The sequence below is a fragment of the Nerophis lumbriciformis genome, linkage group LG22 (assembly GCF_033978685.3).
Source record: "Nerophis lumbriciformis linkage group LG22, RoL_Nlum_v2.1, whole genome shotgun sequence".
NCBI lineage: Eukaryota > Metazoa > Chordata > Actinopteri > Syngnathiformes > Syngnathidae > Nerophis > Nerophis lumbriciformis.
This window is the reverse complement of record NC_084569.2, coordinates 10,153,353-10,172,267: the sequence shown is the minus strand read 5'-3', so window position 1 is coordinate 10,172,267 and position 18,915 is coordinate 10,153,353.

Here is an 18,915-nt window from a genome sequence, read left to right as displayed (position 1 = left end):
GTTGTAAACTCAATAAAGTAACTAAAGTAGAATGCAATATATATATATCTATATGTAACAAAGTGTAAAGCCATAGGCTCACAAAGTTCCGTAAATAATCCTTTTTTTTTTCTTCCAAAGCTTAGCCAATAGTATAATGAGGTTGCAAAGGTAAAATTATTTTAAAAATATTTTAAAAAAAATAGTTTTTTGTAATTTTAATTTTATAAACCATTATTTATAAACTGCAACATTTACACACAATCGAGAAATAATAATAATCAAAATAAGTGCAAAAACAGTACAAAACACCGCCAGGGGGTTGTAAACTCAATAAAGTGACTAAAGTAGAATGCAATATATATATATATATATATATATATATATATATATATATATATATATATATATATATATATATATGTAACAAAGTGTAAAGCCATAGGCTCACAAAGTTCCGTAAATAATCCAATATTTTTTTTCCAAAGCGTAGCCAATAGTATAATGAGGTTGCAAAGGTAAAATTATTTTAAAAATATTTTAAAAAATAGTTATTTGTCATTTTAATTTTATAAACCATTATTTATAAACTGCAACATTTACACACAATCGAGAAATAATAATAATCGAAATAAGTGCAAAAACAGTACAAAAACAGCACAAATCCGCGTCAGGGGGTTCTAAACTCAATAAAGTAACTAAAATAGAATGCAATATATATATGTATATATATATATATATATATATATATATATATATATATATATATATATATATATATATATATATATATATATATGTATATATATAACAAATATAACACCTGGGGATAAGTTGATTGGCAACACTAAATTGGCCCTAGTGTGTGGATGTGAGTGTGAATGTTGTCTGTCTATCTGTGTTGGCCCTGCGATGAGGTGGCGACTTGTCCAGGGTGTACCCCGCCTTCCGCCCGATTGTAGCTGAGATAGGCTCCAGCGCCCCCCGCGACCCCGAAGGGAATAAGCGGTAGGAAATGGATGGATGGATATAACAAAGTGCAAAGCCATAGGCTCACACAAGTTGTACAAACAAAATACAAACCTACTTCCGGGAGTATTGACGTCATCATAATGTTGTACAAGCAATTTTTTTTTCATAAACCTTTATTTATAATATGCAAACATTTACGTACTTGCAAAGTTCAGTTCAGTTCAGTTCAGTTCAGTTCAGTTCAGTTTCAGTTTGGAAACAATAATAAACAAAACAAATACAGAAACAGTACAAAACAGCGCCAGGGGGTTGTAAACTCAACAAAGTAACTAAAGTAGAATGCAAAATATATATATATGTAACAAAGTGTAAAGCCATAGGCTCACAAAGTTCCGTAAATAATCCAATTTTTTTCCCCAAAGCGTAGCCAATAGTATAATGAGGTTGCAAAGGTAAAATTATTTAAAAAATATTTTAAAAAATTGTTTATTTTTATTTTTATTTCATAAACCATTATTTATAAACATTTACACACAATCGAGAAATAATAATAATCAAAATAAGTGCAAAAACAGTACAAAAACAGCACAAATCAGCGTCAGGGGGTTCTAAACTCAATAAAGTAACTAAAATAGAATGCAATATATATATATATATATATATATATATATATATATATATATATATATATATATATATATATATATATATATATATATATATATGTATGTATAACAAAGCGCAAAATCCATAGGCTCACACAAGTTGTACAAGCAAAATACAAACCTACTTCCGGGAGTATTGACGTCATCATAATGTTGTACAAGCAATTTTTTTTTTTTTTCATAAACCTTTTTTACGTAGAAGCAAAGTTCAGTTCAGTTTCAGTTTAGAAATAATAATAAACAAAACAAATACAGAAACAGTACAAAACAGCGCCAGTAAACTCAATAAAGCCATAGGCTCACAAAGTTCCGTAAATAATCCAATTTTTTTTTTCTTTTTCAAAGCGTTTTAAAGTAAAGTTCTAATTCTTTTTTTAAAGGCACAAACAACAGGTCGGCTATTGAGAAACTTATATTTATGAATATAAAACTTAACCAATAGTATAATGAGGTTGCAAAGATAAAATTATTTAAAAAACATAAAAATATGTTTTATTTTTTTAAACTTTATTTATAAACTGAAACATTTACAAACAATCGATAAATAATAATCAAAAATAAGTTATATATATATATATATATGTAACAAAGTGCAAAACCATAGGCTCACACAAGTTCGGTAAATAATTAAAATTTGGAACACAGCATCATCGTTTTCACAGCTTTTTATTGTACAAGCAAAAAATACAAACCTACTTCCGGGAGCATTGACGTCATCAAACTGCGCAATGAGACAGCATTTCCCCCATAAATACTGTAGATCATTTGGTAAAATGACTGTTTTGTTGTTCTAATTTTCGAACACACCACCAGGGTGTGCACATCAGGGAATCAGTTATTACCACTCTCTCATGCAGTGCATGTAAAATTGCTGTCCTCCTGAAGTCTTTATTAAAACCAAGTTATTCATGCAGCTCGACGTGGTTCTTCCTACTGGTAACCACAAACAACAACATGGTGTCAGAAGTGGGATTTTTCCATCAGTTGCTTGGCACTCCTGACAGCTCTTTCCGCAAGTCCATTCGACTGGGGAAACTCTGGGCTGCTAGTGGTGTGGATGAAGTCCCACTCCTCAGCAAACTTCCTGAATTGTTCACACTTGTACTGTCTTGCATTGTCAGATAGCAGTGTGTGTGGTGTACCATGCACTGAAAAATGTCTTTTCAATTTGGAAATTACAGCTGTCGCTGTGATGTTTTGTAGAAGGTCAATTTCGAACCATCCAGAATAGGAATCCACTAGCACCTGGTAGTGTTGTCCACGCCATTCAAAAATGTCTGTAGCAACTGTGGACCAGGGAAGGTCTGGAACTGGATGGAGATGGAGCGGTTCTTTCTGTTGATGTGGTTTTGTGCTGTTGCACACTGTGCAAGAAAGTAGTTCTTCAGTGATGTCTCGTGACATTGATGGCCAAAAGATGATACGTCTTGCTCTGCGTTTGGTTGCTTCAATGCCTGGGTGACCTTTATGTACAATCTTAATGTACTCTTTTTGTAGTGACCGGGGAATAATTGCTTTCTGCCCTTTAATGAAAGACTCTTAACTAAAAGGGAAGGATGTAGATCATTTGGTAAAATGACTGTTTTGTTGTTGTAATTTTCGAACACACCACCAGGGTGTGCACATCAGGGAATCAGTTATTACCACTCTCTCATGCAGTGCGTATGTAAAATTGCTGTCCTCCTGAAGTCTATTAAAGCCAAGTTATTCATGCAGCTCGACGTGGTTCTTCCTACTGGTAACCACAAACAACAAATACTATTGGCTAAGTTTTATATTCATAAATGTAAGTTTCTCAATACCCTGATCTGTTTTTTGTGCCTTTAAAAAAGAATTAGAATTCTACGTTAAAACACTCTCTACCCCTAACAACCAAAAAGCTGTGAAAACGATGATGCTGTGCTCCAAATTTAAATTATTTACTGAAATTGAGTGAGCCTATGGCTTGCACTTTGTTTTATATATATAAATATATATATTTTTTTTTTTGCATTCTATTTTAGTTACTTTGAATTTACAACGTCCTGGCGCTGTTTTGTACTATTTTTGTACGTACTTTGATTATTTCTCAACTGTTTGTAAATGTTCCATCCATCCATCTTCTTCCGCTTATCCGAGGTCGGGTCGCGGGGGCAGCAGCCTAAGCAGGGAAGCCCAGACTTCCCTCTCCCCAGCCACTTCGTCCAGCTCCTCCCGGGGGATCCCGAGGCGTTCCCAGGCCAGCCGGGAGACATAGTCTTCCCAACGTGTCCTGGGTCTTCCTCGTGGCCTCCTACCGGTCGGACATGCCCTAAACACCTCCTTAGGGAGGCGCTTGGGTGGCATCCTGACCAGATGCCCGAACCACCTCATCTGGCTCCTCTCGATGTGGAGGAGCAGCGGCTTTACTTTAAGCTCCCCCCGGATGACAGAGCTTCTTACCCTATCTCTAAGGGAGAGCCCCGCCACCCGGCGGAGGAAACTCATTTCGGCCGCTTGTACCCGTGATCTTGTCCTTTCGGTCATAACCCAAAGCTCATGACCATAGGTGAGGATGGGAACGTAGATCGACCGGTAAATTGAGAGCTTTGCCTTCCGGCTCAGCTCCTTCTTCACCACAACGGATCGATACAGCGTCCGCATTACTGAAGACGCCGCACTGATCCGCCTGTCGATCTCACGATCCACTCTTCCCTCACTCGTGAACAAGACTCCGAGGTACTTGAACTCCTCCACTTGGGGCAAGATCTCCTCCCCAACCCGAGATGGCACTCCACCCTTCCGTAAATGTTTATAAAATTAAAAACAAATTAAAAACCCCCATAAATTTAGATGAATACGATGTTTTTGTGTTCAATCACACTATCAACAGTTGATTTGGGGGTAATGTAGTACATTTTTCTCCATTGTGTAGATTTAAACGCAGTTTTATAAAAGACTCGATCGATTTTTACATTTGAGTCACGTTTTTTAAATGTTTACATTCAACGCCACTGTGAGCTGGTAAACTTGATGCTAATAAAATCAACTTTAGAATTAATTGACTAAAGGTAATTATCGTTAAATATTTATATCCATGAATGATTCGGCTGTTAATTCATAAAGTGATGTCGGATGAGCCATACCGATCATATACATCAGTGGTCGCCAAACTACGGCCCGCGGGCCGGATCTGGCCCGCCAGTGTCCAAAATCCGGCCCGCGGGAAGTCCATCCATTTCCTACCGCTTGTTACTCTCGGTGTCTCCTAACCGCTCAGGCAAATCAAATTGTCTAAAAATGAATTTTCCCATCGATAACGTGACATCGCGCACAGAATGTGTATATATATATATATATATATATATATATATATATATATATATATATATTTACATATAAAAAGAAACACCAAAACAAAAAAGCAAAAATTGTAGTCAGTAATCGTTTCATTTTTAGACCAAGCAGACTTGGTCACTCAATGCTGAAGAATAAATATATGGAACCTAGTACTTTGTTGCAACACCTCTGGGGAGGGGTTTGTAGTCGATTCTGTGGTAGTTCTATTAGCTGGATAAATGTCAGAGATCATAGTATTTTGTCTCTACTACACACCACATTATAATTACTGTGATTATGTGTCAATATTATTGAATTGCAGTTCGAATCCATACAGTTGCTGACTGGCAGAGACCAGTGGTCCCTACCTCTAGAGGCACTAGTGAGACTGGTCGCAGCTGTGGTCCCTATTGATTTTGAATGGGCTTACTATTACCCTCTTTTCCGGACATTTGGTCAGCTCTATTAGCTGGATAAACATCAGATATATTATATTGCCTCTACTAATCAAGTAATTGTGTTAAAAATATTTTGAAGTGTATGTTGTGGAGATATATTCTAATATTTTCCCATGTGTACATTTTGGTTTTTTTTACCTTATGATCGTTAGTCAGCTGCGTTTCACCTTGAAGGCTGGTATGTCTACCGGGAGTATAATGTACTCCCTTTTTGTGAAGGAGGCCATATCGGTTTAAGGAGGGGCTGTTTTCGTACTCAATAAGATGACTCTTTCCGTTTGATTTTTAGACTGCTTCTTGATGCTGCTATATCGCTGGTCTCCTATAGCTTTAGTAAAACTTGACCAAGTACTATTCTGTCTCAGTGGTCCTTCTTACTCAACATATATGTCATGTAAAAGAACTAGGGATTGACCAGTGTGTTTTATTCCCTGATAGGAAGACTGGTCACATGCAACAATGTGAAATGTTTCAATCATAACATACATGTAGTAAAATCCAGTGAGTTGAGAATGAGCCAAGTATGAACCTGCAATGGGTCTGTGAGAAATGCAAATCTACAAATGAAAAACCCATAATTTAGTTTTATCTTATAGAACAAGATAATTTATCACTGCCAATCGCTGTCTGTTTTCTCCAACTTTATTTAATAGTGTGAAAGTGATTCATGCTTGGATGGGGATGTTAACCCTCAACAACCTAGTGATAATGGAACGGTCTATTGTACCTTGTTACTTTGGAATAATATATCAAATGTCATGTTTTGATCTTTGCCACACTTTCCAGATAAAGGCACTAGCCACGGACTATGCCATTGTCCAGGTGAACCAGACATTAGTATATCTGGCTGACCTTCTGAGCATTTGCCCACAGTCTTGTTGGAAATGGCCTCCACGCTTCATATCTATGGCTTACAGATTAATGTAAGCAGACATGGATGTCTGATGTATCATTACACCAAAGTTTTTAACAGTGAAAGCTTTACTTGTTCCTTTACAGGCAATGAATCAGAGAATTCTACAGCTGGCCAGCCCTCTGGAGAATGTAATATGAGATTTATTGTAATTTGTTTTTGGTGTGGCGAGTGGACGCAGGAACAGTTTGCAACAACCCAAAAGTAATTGTCCTTTTTACAGTTTGCAAACATTCAGTTTCACAGCTTGGTGGGGGAGCTGGTTACATGGGGAACCAATCAGCTCCCACCATTTGCATGGCATCCAGGTACCGTATGCAGGTGTTTTATCTGCATATTATTTTTGCTTTATTTTAGAAAAATACATTGCTACAACTACTCATAATTTTGTTACAGAAAAAAACATATTCCTTGTTCTTACAGCTGTATTTTTTTATGTTTATTCAAGGGCATGCATCAAGACTCAAAGGTCCCATTTCCACGAGTTGTTGGCCATCAAACGGCAGAGACTGGCAATCATTTCATTCTGTGAGTGAGTACCGATGAGAGATTGAGTTTTACCATATTTTCCGGATCATAAGGCGCACTGCCGATGAATGGTCTATTTTTGATTTTTTTCATATATAAGGCGCACCCGATTATAGGACGCATTAAAGGAGTCATATTTTTTTCTAAAGTGAAACACTTCTTATGGTCTACGTCAGTGGTCCCCAACCACCGGGCCACACAAGAAATACATTTTATTTTTTTAAATTAAATCAACATAAAAAGCACAATATATACATTATATATCAATACAGTCTGCAGGGATACAGTCCGTAAGCACACATGATTGTATTTCTTTATGACAAAAAAAAAAAAGAAACATTACCCCCCCCCAACCCACTGGTACGTGGGACAAATTTTCAAGCGTTGACCGGTACGCAGCTACAAAAAGGTTGGGGACCACTGGTCTACGTAACATGTAATGGTGGTTCTTTGGTCAAACTGTTGCATAGATTGTTTTACAGATCATCTTCAAGTAGCTTTCTGACAGTCGCAATTTTTCAGGATTTATGCAGATCTGAAATACAGATCAGCAGGTACAAGAAGGTAAGAAAAGTTGCTGTTGCATAATTTTGCGAAACAAAACGCCAGATATGTCCTACCTTATACACACACCATAATACTCGTATGTTGAAGCACATCAAGCGGTGCAGCTTCATAGCTTACCAAAATCGTAATAAAATATTTTGATATTTTTAATAGCACCGTGTGTAATGTTCTATATTTTCAATGGAACATAAAATGTTTGAGTCCTATTGCCATCATAGTGCAGTCTACACGTCTGTTTGATTGTCATCTACTGGTCACACTTTATCATTCCACCATGCACCAAATAAAATAGCTTCAAGGTCAATAAGGAAAACCAGAATTATTCCGTACATTAGGCGCACTGTCTAGTTTTGAGAAAAGTGCGCCTTATAGTTCGGAAAATACGGTACTTAACACTGTTCAGGGACATTGCTATCTCGTTGTTCTTTAGAGAGACAAGAAGTGTAAAGACTTGACAAAGGGCCATATCCAGGTTAAAGCCGGACATAAGTATGCTATGTCCTTAGCCACCATTAATGACCATAAAAAGGCTTTAGTAATTTTTCTTTCCATGTAGTCTGCACTTACTTATACTGGCACTTGTGTTGACAAGTATGTGTGAAGGCAAGAATTCAGAGTGTACATTCGCTTGCAGAGTACACCTCAATTTCTACAGATGATATGGACATTCTAAGGTAGATAAACAGGCCTTGCCTTCCAAAGCATATGGTGGTTGAAGGGATGGCCCATTTTATATCCTAACTATTGGTGACAGAGGGACAGCACTAACTGTGCAGTTTCATAAAAAGGAAACATTTATATTTCCTTGTAAATACCACTAAATATATCCCATTATTTAGGTTGGTATGTTTAGGTTATTGCCCAGATGAAGTTCCATGTTGTACACTTGGTTGTCTTATATTTCACTCACTTCAGACAGCTCAGCTTGATATTAAAGCCAGAGAAATAACTGAACAATTACATCAAGTCCAGTTGGGGCATCTCAGGACATTTCACACAACCTACTTGATTGCGGATGCTGTCACTAAGGTGACGTAAAAATCAGACAAATTGACTAAGAGGCAGTCTATAACAAATAAGTTGGAAATAAATCAAATATTTTTGCAGGGAAAGAAATTGAATGACTGATGCATGGCAGAATAAATTTCTTTCACGTGTTGCCAACATGACAAAAAGAGGGAGGCTGCATTAAATATAACAAGTACTCCAAGGACCACTTGGTAACTGTTCAGGACAACAGGCAGATTTCATGGACCACACCTAACCTGACTCTCGCTAGACCCTTGTAGTTCACTGAGCTCCACAAAAGGGTCTGGGCTCGAAGGCATTGCAAACTAAAAATTTTTTTTTTTTAAATGAACCAATCAGGATCGCTGGGCGGGATTTCATAGATGTGGAAGCGACGGTTTGATTCAAACAATGGCGGCACGCGGCCCTCGCTGCGTCGTGTGCTGACATTGATTTGGCTATTGCAAGTGTTTTGTCGAATCTATCGAATATTAATTCTTTAAAAGAGGAACAGAGAACTGTTTTGAAGGCATTTATTGGTGGCATTTATTGGCTCTTCTTCCGACCGGGTTTGGATTTCCCGGCGTCGCTCTCATCAGCGTCACGGGTTGATTTTGATGTGAGGGGTTGAAGTAGCATGTCATTCAAGACAAGTGATTTATCCAATCACATACAATTATTTTTTTTACAAGGCCCCGCCTTCTGAAATACATCTCCTATTGAGAACTCCCAGATCAATGTGTGGTACAAGGATCTGACGAGAGTCAGGTTAGACCAGACCAGCATCAGGACCAATTTCACTAGCGCCCCTACTGGTAAGGACCACTGGTCTCTGCAAGACAGCAACTGTATGGATTCGATTTGCAATTTCAAAATATTAATACATAATCACAGTAATTGTGGTGTGGAGTAGAGGCAATATAATATGATCTGACATTTATCTAGCTAATAAAGTTGCAAAAATATCCAGAAGTGAAAGGAAATAGGCACATTCGAGTCAATAGGGACCACAGCTGCAACCAGTCTCACTAGCGCTCCTGATGAGGACTACTCGGACGAGAGGAGAAAGGTCTAAGACAAACCAAACAGTCACAGGGCACAGGGAAAGGGGGGGGGGGGGGGGAGAAGACCCTTTGCCAAGTGGAGGCCGTCACGTTGCCTCTGCATGGTTTGTCCCACTACGCTGGGCAGTGAATGAGTTCCCCAGTGACCCTCCCCTATGGTTACCTGCATAGACAAAAAGGATAAGAATTAGCAGAAGAGCTGAACACAAAATTGGTGGCTAACGGCATGTAATGTTCTGGATCAGATAAAGGTTGGAACAAAGATTTTTCATTGCACTATCAATGAGCTGGGTTTGTCATCATCTCCAGAAAGACAATACTTGGGAGCAAAAGTGAGGATTTCAGAACATACCGAACAGGTCTGTTGTGGACTAACGTTGAACGACATAGCATGCCGACAAGCGCTCCTTCAACGAAGGAGGGAACTGTTCAGAGAACTGCTGCTAGTTCTCTTAGCCGACCTGGTCCTTGAAGCCATGCAGGATCTACGATGAGAGGCATTCTGTCAATGTGGTCTAAATGGTGACAACACAAATGTTCTGCCAATGAGATTTCTTGTATCCTAGCTCTAGCATTTGTCTCAGAACCAAATAGCATCCACACGGTTATGTCAGGTTTCGAATGTCTTAATAGTGATCATCACAGTACATCCAGCCAGATTTAGAATTGACATGAAATAAGGATTTTAGGTACCACTCACCTTATAAAAACATGTCTCAGGTATTCCTTTCGGGCTAACCCAGGATGCCACAGTGGGTAGAGTTCCCCAGTGACCCTCCCCTGTGGTTACCTGCATAGCAGACAAAAAGGATAAGAATTAGCAAAAGAGCTGAACACGAAATTGGTGGCTAACATCATGTAATGTTCTGGATCAGATAAAGGTTGGAACAAAAATTTTTCATTGCGTTATCAATGAGCTGGGTTTGTCATCATCTCCAGAAAGACAATACTTGTGAGCAAAAGTGAGAGGATTTCAGAACATACCGAACAGGTCTGTTGTGGACTTGCACTGAACGCCATATAATGCCGACAAGCGCTCCTTCACAGAGTTCCCCAGTGACCCTCCCCTATGGTTACCTGCATAGCAGACAAAAAGGATAAGAATTAGCAGAAGAGCTGAACACGAAATTGGTGGCTAACGTCATGTAATGTTCTGGATCAGATAAAGGTTGGAACAAAAATTTTTCATTGCGTTATCAATGAGCTGGGTTTGTCATCATCTCCAGAAAGACAATACTTGTGAGCAAAAGTGAGAGGATTTCAGAACATACCGAACAGGTCTGTTGTGGACTTGCGCTGAACGCCATATAATGCCGACAAGCGCTCCTTGAACAAAGGAGGGAACTGTTCAGAGAACTGCTGCCAGTTCTCTTGGGCGACCTGGTCCTTGAAACCATGCAGGATCTACGATGAGAGGCATTCTGTCAATGTGGTCTAAATGGTGACAACACAAATGTTCTGCCAATGAGATTTCTTGTATCCTAGCTCTAGCATTTGTCTCAGAACCAAATAGCATCTACACAGTTATGTCAGGTTTCGAATGTCTTAATAGTGATCATCACAGTACATCGAGCCAGATTTAGAATTGACATGAAATAAGGATTTTAGGTACCACCCACCTTATAAAAACATGTCTCAGGTATTCTTTCGGGCTAACCCAGGATGCCACAGTGGGTAGCGTTCCCCAGTGACCCTCCCCTGTGGTTACCTGCATAGCAGACAAAAAGGATAAAAATTAGCAAAAGAGCTGAACACGAAATTGGTGGCTAATGTCATGTAATGTTCTGGATCAGATAAAGGTTGGAACAAAGATTTTTCATTGCGTTATCAATGAGCTGGGTTTGTCATCATCTCCAGAAAGACAATACTTGTGAGCAAAAGTGAGAGGATTTCAGAACATACCGAACAGGTCTGTTGTGGACTTGCGCTGAACGCCATATAATGCCGACAAGCGCTCCTTCACAGAGTTCCCCAGTGACCCTCCCCTATGGTTACCTGCATAGCAGACAAAAAGGATAAGAATTAGCAGAAGAGCTGAACACGAAATTGGTGGCTAACGTCATGTAATGTTCTGGATCAGATAAAGGTTGGAACAAAGATTTTTCATTGCGTTATCAATGAGCTGGGTTTGTCATCATCTCCAGAAAGACAATACTTGTGAGCAAAAGTGATGATTTCAGAACATACCGAACAGGTCTGTTGTGGACTAACGCTGAACGCCATAGCATGCAGACAAGCGCTCCTTCACAGAGTTCCCCAGTGACACTCCCCTATGGTTACCTGCATGGCAGACAAAAAGGATAAGAATTAGCAGAAGAGCTGAACACGAAATTGGTGGCTAATGTCATGTAATGTTCTGGATCAGATAAAGGTTGGAACAAAGATTTTTCATTGCGTTATCAATGAGCTGGGTTTGTCATCATCTCCAGAAAGACAATACTTGTGAGCAAAAGTGAGAGGATTTCAGAACATACCGAACAGGTCTGTTGTGGACTTGCACTGAACGCCATATAATGCCGACAAGCGCTCCTTCACAGAGTTCCCCAGTGACCCTCCCCTATGGTTACCTGCATAGCAGACAAAAAGGATAAGAATTAGCAGAAGAGCTGAACACGAAATTGGTGGCTAACGTCATGTAATGTTCTGGATCAGATAAAGGTTGGAACAAAAATTTTTCATTGCGTTATCAATGAGCTGGGTTTGTCATCATCTCCAGAAAGACAATACTTGTGAGCAAAAGTGAGAGGATTTCAGAACATACCGAACAGGTCTGTTGTGGACTTGCGCTGAACGCCATATAATGCCGACAAGCGCTCCTTGAACAAAGGAGGGAACTGTTCAGAGAACTGCTGCCAGTTCTCTTGGGCGACCTGGTCCTTGAAACCATGCAGGATCTACGATGAGAGGCATTCTGTCAATGTGGTCTAAATGGTGACAACACAAATGTTCTGCCAATGAGATTTCTTGTATCCTAGCTCTAGCATTTGTCTCAGAACCAAATAGCATCTACACAGTTATGTCAGGTTTCGAATGTCTTAATAGTGATCATCACAGTACATCGAGCCAGATTTAGAATTGACATGAAATAAGGATTTTAGGTACCACCCACCTTATAAAAACATGTCTCAGGTATTCTTTCGGGCTAACCCAGGATGCCACAGTGGGTAGCGTTCCCCAGTGACCCTCCCCTGTGGTTACCTGCATAGCAGACAAAAAGGATAAAAATTAGCAAAAGAGCTGAACACGAAATTGGTGGCTAATGTCATGTAATGTTCTGGATCAGATAAAGGTTGGAACAAAGATTTTTCATTGCGTTATCAATGAGCTGGGTTTGTCATCATCTCCAGAAAGACAATACTTGTGAGCAAAAGTGAGAGGATTTCAGAACATACCGAACAGGTCTGTTGTGGACTTGCGCTGAACGCCATATAATGCCGACAAGCGCTCCTTCACAGAGTTCCCCAGTGACCCTCCCCTATGGTTACCTGCATAGCAGACAAAAAGGATAAGAATTAGCAGAAGAGCTGAACACGAAATTGGTGGCTAACGTCATGTAATGTTCTGGATCAGATAAAGGTTGGAACAAAGATTTTTCATTGCGTTATCAATGAGCTGGGTTTGTCATCATCTCCAGAAAGACAATACTTGTGAGCAAAAGTGATGATTTCAGAACATACCGAACAGGTCTGTTGTGGACTTGCGCTGAACGCCATATAATGCCGACAAGCGCTCCTTCACAGAGTTCCCCAGTGACCCTCCCCTATGGTTACCTGCATAGCAGACACAAAGGATAAGAATTAGCAGAAGAGCTGAACACGAAATTGGTGGCTAACGTCATGTAATGTTCTGGATCAGATAAAGGTTGGAACAAAAATTTTTCATTGCGTTATCAATGAGCTGGGTTTGTCATCATCTCCAGAAAGACAATACTTGTGAGCAAAAGTGAGAGGATTTCAGAACATACCGAACAGGTCTGTTGTGGACTTGCGCTGAACGCCATATAATGCCGACAAGCGCTCCTTGAACAAAGGAGGGAACTGTTCAGAGAACTGCTGCCAGTTCTCTTGGGCGACCTGGTCCTTGAAACCATGCAGGATCTACGATGAGAGGCATTCTGTCAATGTGGTCTAAATGGTGACAACACAAATGTTCTGCCAATGAGATTTCTTGTATCCTAGCTCTAGCATTTGTCTCAGAACCAAATAGCATCTACACAGTTATGTCAGGTTTCGAATGTCTTAATAGTGATCATCACAGTACATCGAGCCAGATTTAGAATTGACATGAAATAAGGATTTTAGGTACCACCCACCTTATAAAAACATGTCTCAGGTATTCTTTCGGGCTAACCCAGGATGCCACAGTGGGTAGCGTTCCCCAGTGACCCTCCCCTGTGGTTACCTGCATAGCAGACAAAAAGGATAAAAATTAGCAAAAGAGCTGAACACGAAATTGGTGGCTAATGTCATGTAATGTTCTGGATCAGATAAAGGTTGGAACAAAGATTTTTCATTGCGTTATCAATGAGCTGGGTTTGTCATCATCTCCAAGAAAGACAATACTTGTGAGCAAAAGTGAGAGGATTTCAGAACATACCGAACAGGTCTGTTGTGGACTTGCGCTGAACGCCATATAATGCCGACAAGCGCTCCTTCACAGAGTTCCCCAGTGACCCTCCCCTATGGTTACCTGCATAGCAGACAAAAAGGATAAGAATTAGCAGAAGAGCTGAACACGAAATTGGTGGCTAACGTCATGTAATGTTCTGGATCAGATAAAGGTTGGAACAAAGACTTTTCATTGCGTTATCAATGAGCTGGGTTTGTCATCATCTCCAGAAAGACAATACTTGTGAGCAAAAGTGATGATTTCAGAACATACCGAACAGGTCTGTTGTGGACTTGCGCTGAACGCCATATAATGCCGACAAGCGCTCCTTGAACAAAGGAGGGAACTGTTCAGAGAACTGCTGCCAGATCTCTTGGCCGACCTGGTCCTTGAAGCCATGCAGGATCTACAATGAGAGGCATTCTGTCAATGTGGTCTAAATGGTGACAACACAAATGTTCTGCCAATGAGATTTCTTGTATCCTAGCTCTAGCATTTGTCTCAGAACCAAATAGCATCTACACAGTTATGTCAGGTTTCGAATGTCTTAATAGTGATCATCACAGTACATCGAGCCAGATTTAGAATTGACATGAAATAAGGATTTTAGGTACCACTCACCTTATAAAAACATGTCTCAGGTATTCCTTTCGGGCTAACCCAGGATGCCACAGTGGGTAGAGTTCCCCAGTGACCCTCCCCTATGGTTACCTGCACAGCAGACAAAAAGGATAAGAATTAGCAGAAGAGCTGAACACAAAATTGGTGGCTAACGTCATGTAATGTTCTGGATCAGATAAAGGTTGGAACAAAGATTTTTCATTGCGTTGTCAATGAGCTGGGTTTGTCATCATCTCCAGAAAGACAATACTTGTGAGCAAAAGTGAGAGGATTTCAGAACATACCGAACAGGTCTGTTGTGGACTTGCGCTGAACGCCATATAATGCCGACAAGCGCTCCTTGAACAAAGGAGGGAACTGTTCAGAGAACTGCTGCCAGTTCTCTTGGCCGACCTGGTCCTTGAAGCCATGCAGGATCCACGATGAGAGGCATTCTGTCAATGTGGTCTAAATGGTGACAACACAAATGTTCTGCCAATGAGATTTCTTGTATCCTAGCTCTACCATTTGTCTCAGAACCAAATAGCATCTACACAGTTATGTCAGGTTTCGAATGTCTTAGTAGTGATCATCACAGTACGGCGAGCCACATTTAGAATTGACATGAAATAAGGATTTTAGGTACCACCCACCTTATAAAAACATGTCTTAGGTATTCTTTCGGGCTAACCCAGGATGCCACAGTGGGTAGCGTTCCCCAGTGACCCTCCCCTATGGTTACCTGCATAGCAGACAAAAAGGATAAGAATTAGCAGAAGAGCTGAACACAAAATCGGTGGCTAACGTCATGTAATGTTCTGGATCAGATAAAGGTTGGAACAAAGATTTTTCATTGCACTATCAATGAGCTGGGTTTGTCATCATCTCCAGAAAGACAATACTTGTGAGCAAAAGTGATGATTTCAGAACATACCGAACAGGTCTGTTGTGGACTAACGCTGAACGCCATAGCATGCCGACAAGCGCTCCTTCACAGAGTTCCCCAGTGACCCTCCCCTATGGTTACCTGCATAGCAGACAAAAAGGATAAGAATTAGCAGAAGAGCTGAACACGAAATTGGTGGCTAACGTCATGTAATGTTCTGGATCAGATAAAGGTTGGAACAAAGATTTTTCATTGCGTTATCAATGAGCTGGGTTTGTCATCATCTCCAGAAAGACAATACTTGTGAGCAAAAGTGAGAGGATTTCAGAACATACCGTACAGGTCTGTTGTGGACTTGCGCTGAACGCCATATAATGCCGACAAGCGCTCCTTGAACAAAGGAGGGAACTGTTCAGAGAACTGCTGCCAGTTCTTTTGGCCGACCTGGTCCTTGAAGCCATGCAGGATCTACGATGAGAGGCATTCTGTCAATGTGGTCTAAATGGTGACAAGACAAATGTTCTGCCAGTGATATTTTTTTGTGGCCTAGCTCAAGCACTTGTCCAGAACCAAATAGCATCCACAAGGTTATGTCAGGTTTCGAATGTCTTAGTTGTGATCATCACATTACAGCAAGCCAGATTTAAAATTGGCATTAAATAAGGATTTTAGGGACCACCCACCTTATAAAACATGTCTCTCAGGTCATCTTTAGGGCTGACCCAGCATCACAAAAGAAAATGAAGTCCTGCATAAAAAAAAGCCCTTTGTTATTTATCATAACTTTAAAAGGGGAACTGCACTTTATTTTTTTGGAATTTTGCCTATCGCTCACAACCCTTATAAGAGGCGGGACAAAATGGTTTGTTTTTTTTGCATTCTAGTTTGTAATAATCTGTTATCTTACTATAACTAACAATGCAGCTAATGGGAGCAATCCATTCTACCTCTAAGGTTTTTGTTTTTTTTAAATTGCATCCAAAAACTACCAATAATACTTCATTTACAAACTGTAACATGTATTATAACCACGCTGTAGAAACATTATCGTAAGAGCAAACATTGAGAAACTGTTTCCCGAGCGGAGTAACAGCCGCATCTTTCAAGCGATTATCTTTAGAATCTTTTAAGACTCGTTTGTCTCATGACTAATAGGCATACTTGACAACCTTGAGACCTCCGATTTCGGGAGGTGGGGGGCGTGGTCGGGGGTGGGACTGGGGCGTGTTTAAGAGGGGAGGTGTATATTGACAGCTAGAATTCACCAAGTCAAGTATTTCATACATATACACACACACACACATACATATATATATATATATATATATATATATATATATATATATATATATATATACATACACATATATATATATACACATCCTGAAAATATGCAAACAAAACTGTTTAGATAATTGATACTTCAAACTTGCATAAATAAATCTTAAGGAATATAACATAACTTGGCTTCTGAGAGCTTCAAAATGTAATGAATAAAATGCTAATGTTGATAAACAAGCAATTGTTTTAATTAAATATGGTAATTTTAAATGAATTATGATCATTTAAAATTAATTATTTCATATGTTTATTTTAATGTATAATTATATGGCTCGATGTAATAAGGCGTCAGAAAAAATAAAATAAAAATACAATTAATTTTGATGTTCAGCAAAATATAGTAAAAATGTTTTTAGTTTTTTTTAAATAAATTAATAAATATATTTATCTTTAGGTAAGATAACCATAATAATACAATTTATCTCTAGTCAGGATTATTTAGTTCTTGTCACCCTGTTGTCCTCCCGCCATAAAAAAAAGGCTGTCCTCACTCAGGTCCGCATGGAGCTGGAGGGGGCGTGGCCTCCAGCTCCGGCTGAAAATCGGGAGATTTTCGGGAGAATATTTGTCCCGGGAGGTTTTCGGGAGAGGCGCTGAATTTCGGGAGTCTCCCGGAAAATTCGGGAGGGTTGGCAAGTATGTTAATAGGCAAAATTCCAAAAAAGTGCAGTTTCCCTTCAACAACTATTTGGTAGTTTTTGAAACATGAGGAATTCAGCTCACCTGCTCAACATTGGCTTATTCAAGTCAATAGGGACCACAGCTGTGCCACTGGTCGCGACCAGTCTCACTAGTGCTCCTAGTGGTAGGCACCACTGGTCCCAGGACAGACCATAGAATCGGCTACAACCCCTGCTGCGCCTCTGGCTTATAATACCTTGCAGTCTCTGAGGCATGGATTTAACAATACTCTTCTTCAATTCTATGGATTGTTGCCAGGTCAGCTTAGCAGGTTGGAGTCTTATGAACCATTTTTTTTTTCAATTTCCACCAGCTTTTCAATTGGATTAAGATCAAGAATATTTAAAGGCCAAGACAATGACCTTATGTATCATCCTTTAGGGAAGATTTGTTAGTTTTGGCTCTATAAAAAGATGCATTAACATATTGAAAAATGATGTAATCACCAAACATCTTTTTGATTGATGGAATAAGAAAAATGTCCAAAATGTGCAGTTTGTGAAGATGTAATGGCAAGCATCTGCTCAGTGCCAATACCGGACATGCAGTGCCATATCCTCAATGACTTAAAACAGCACCAAACAAAAGTTCCAGCATCATCACCTTGCCCAATGCAGATTCTAATTTATCACTGAATATGACGTTTGTCCAGTCATCCATGGTCCACCATTGGTTCAGTTAATAACAGCTTTCGTTTGATCGATTAAGTTAGCTTTTTTGTATTTAAATCCCATTCCTTTAGGCGCTTTCTTACATTTCGGACAGTGACTCCCGTTTCCGGTAATTTGTTTTACTGTGCATTTTCTGTTTAAGACATATTGCTTTAAGTTTTCTGTCTGGACACTGATGTTTACCATAGTCTACCAGTATGCTTGCCTTTAACACTTTCCCATGTTTGTACTTGGACCACATTTTAAACAGCTGACTGTGAACAAGCAACATTCTGCAACTTTACGTCATGATTTACCTTCTTGAACAAGTTTGATAGTCCTGTCCTTGGTTTCAAATGACATCATTGGGACCATAATTAATGTTAATCCAACTGGTCCAACACACCAAGGAATGGACACTTATGCAGACCAAAACAATTTTGGCAAGCGTTTGCTTTGCAAATGACAATTTGCAAGGTGAATGCATAGTTTTCTCAGAATTGCAAGATTCCATATTGACCTACAAATGAAAGTTATTAGCACATTTTATATTAATGATTTCTTAAAGCAAGAAACTTGCCATTTGAAATGACCAGTTTTCTTTCATGTCTGTTATGTTTTCTTCCTACAAAATTAAACTGAACATTTTCCAAGTCTAGTGATTCAATATTTCCAAGGGCTGTACTAAAAACATTATA